This window comes from Brassica oleracea, chromosome C8 (genome assembly GCF_000695525.1).
Source record: "Brassica oleracea var. oleracea cultivar TO1000 chromosome C8, BOL, whole genome shotgun sequence".
In the NCBI taxonomy this organism is placed as follows: domain Eukaryota; kingdom Viridiplantae; phylum Streptophyta; class Magnoliopsida; order Brassicales; family Brassicaceae; genus Brassica; species Brassica oleracea.
Window position 1 is genome coordinate 2,823,916 of NC_027755.1, and position 3,323 is coordinate 2,827,238.

A 3,323-nucleotide genomic window follows, 5' to 3' on the forward strand; every position below is an offset into this window, starting at 1 on the left:
TATATCTTAAACCCAAAAAATAGACTATAAACCTAAATCCTATACCCAAAACCAAAGTCTTAGACCCTAAACCCAAACCGTAAACCGTAAACCTTAACCCAAACCCTATAGCATCTAAGTTTGGGGTTTGGGTTTAGGGTTTACCGTTTTGGTTTTAGGTCTAGGATTTTGGTTTAGGGTATAGGTTTTGGATTTAGGATTTACGGTTTGGGTTTAGGATTTACGGTTTGGGTTTAGGATTTACTGTTTAGACTTATGGTTAAGGTTTTGGGTTTAGGGTATATAATTTGGGTTTAAAATTTACGGTTTGGGTTTAGGTTCTACGACTTGGGTTTAGGGTATAGAGTTTAGGTTTATAGTCTAGTTTTTGGGTTTAGGGTATATAATTTGGGTTTAGGGTCTAGGATTAGAGTTTAGGGTATAGGGTTTGGGTTTAGGGGTTTGGATTTGGGTTTAGAATTTAAGATTTAGGGTTTAGGGTTTATCTGGAAGCGTTAGCGTCGTTAAAATTAGCGTTTTTATTTTTTGTAGCTATTTTTTATTTAATTTAATATTTTTTTAATTAATAATATATATGTCACTTTGATTGGTTCTAAAGGTTGAGGTGAATTTAACCTAAGTTCTGTCCTTATTATCATAGGTTAAGACTCAGCCATGTGGTGAACACATAGCAAACTATTCTTTCTCTTTTTACAAAAAGAATACTGTATGTTATCCACGGTTCTTAACATTTTAGCCAAAAAAAAAGGTTAAAAACGAATAATGTTGAATGAAATAAGAAATATCCAAAATAAAATCTGAAAATATCATTCTCGCAACAGTTTTTCAAACCATAAGGTAAGATTCTTACACATCTAATAAGAAGCAATTTATAATCTAGCTAAAAGGTATTCACAAAGCATTTCTAATCAAATTATAAACGGAGTGTTCCAAAAAAACAATCAAATTATAAACGGTATTTTTTATACAACTTTATGGCTAAATTAATGATGCCTTAAGAAACGGGTATTGAGAGAAAATCAAGTTAGTTGCATAACAGAAAAGATCCTCATTCTTCTGTGTTTATTCACCTTCTTTTCTCTCTTTTCTCACATTATCTCTTTGTACATTCTCGTCGTTTTCTTGTGCATTCACTTTTGTCTGCTTAACCTTTTCCCTTTGTTTCGGTACTGAAACCCTAATTAAGTTTATTTATTTATTATTTATTTTACGTCGTTTCTCTTCACTCCAAGAACACATGGACGACGAGAGCCAAAGAGGTAACTTGAGGAGAAGAGCTCGACCGGTTTGTCACTTCTTCCCTCTTGATAATATTGTGTGGGTATCAAAGTAGCTCTATTGGATATGAGTATTTGTATTCAAATAATTAATCACTATGGCTTGAAATATTTGTATTCTCTTTGTATTTGTAATGTTTGAAAGCCAGTTCAAAAAAAAATATATAATAAAATAAAAAAGTCTTGTTGGCTTTGGTAATGGCTCTTTCGTGTGACTTGCATCCTATAACGTGATAAATATTAGTACAAAACTAAAGTAAAACACATCTATATCTTGTATACACTAAACATCTTACTAATTTAGTAATATATTAATATATCGCAAAAAAAATCCAAAATATTTTTGGTCAAAAAAATCCAAAATATTTACGACTGAAAATTATAATATTAATTTATCAGATATTAATTTATACTCCCTAAGTTTCAGAAAGATAATTTTTTTACTATTTTCACACATATTAATAAAACACATTAAACTACCATACATTTATCATTTTCTGTAATTTTCAATTTTCAATAACTTTTAACCAATAGTAATTCAATAAAATCAACTAATTTTCTCGAAGTTTACATTTTTTTTTATAGAAAACACAAAAATAAATCTTTGTAAAACAATTTTTTTTTCTAAAAAATCTATTTTAATAGAACGGAGGAAGTAGTATTTACTAAAAAAAATTATAGTAATATTAGTTAAGCATATATTAATTTATAAAAGTTGTGAATTTGGTCAATGAGATTTATATCTGATCTAATACTCAATAAATTATAATGACATTTACCCGACGATATCAAAGTTCAATTAAGACTTCTTATTTCTCGCTTAATACTTTTCAGTGTATCACTACTTTTAATTTTCATAAGAAGTTATTGCACTTAAACCGAAGAAGGTTACATCAAAGAATTCAAGATCCATAGCAACAATCTAAAGTAACAAGTAACAATCCCGACCATTCATAGTATTAGGTTATATAATTAAGGTCCGACTAAGCCCACTACATGTTGGACTCTCTTAACTACATGTTGGACTCTCTTAACTATTTTTGTTTTTGGTTTTTCCTTTTTCCACCTTGGTTAACTAAGGGCGTTATTGGAACATGAATTTTTGTAGAATTTGATGATTTTAATAGTTGACAGGGTTTTACAAGTTAGTTTGATTTAACAAAATTTATCAAATATTTTTACACATATTTTCATTATTTGTGCATAGAGTTCTATTGATTGTTATTAAATTTTAAAGTAAAAAATTAATGGTGGTAGGAGAAAGAAAAAGAAAATCATTTCAATTAGTTTGTTATAATCAAATTTACATAAAGTCCAAATTTCTGAGTTTTTAATATTTTTTATTTTTGAGTACTAATAAAAACATGTTAATGATGACATGTTTTTTTGTTACACATCTCATATAGTTTTGTACCTTTTGTTTATTTATTAACAAATATATATATTATGTTATTAGTGGCTGAATAGTAGTTTATGCTCGACTAAGTCCACTACATGTTGGACTCTCTTAACTTTATTTTTGTTTTTGGTTTTTCCACCTTGGTTAACTAAGGGCGTTATTGGAACATGAATTTTTGTAGAATTTGATGATTTTAATAGTTGACAGGGTTTTACAAGTTAGTTAGATTTAACAAAATTTATCAAATATTTTTACACATATTTTCATTATTTGTGCATAGAGTTCTATTGATTGTTATTAACTTTTAAAGTAAAAAATTAATGGTGGTAGGAAAAAGAGAAAGAAAATCATTTCAATTAGTTTGTTATAATCAAATTTTCATAAACTCCATATTTCTGAGTTTTTAATATTTTTTATTTTTGAGTACTAATAAAAACATGTTATTGATGACGTGTTTTTTTGTTACACTTCTCATATAGTTTTGTACCATTTGTTTATTTATAAACAAATATATATATATTATGTTATTAGTGGCTCAATAGTAGTTTATGCTCTGTCTGTTTATATAGTTTTGAAATTGTTTTAGAGTCATACATGTAAAATTACAGAAAAGTAGAAATTATCTTGTCTTTGTCGACTATGTTGAA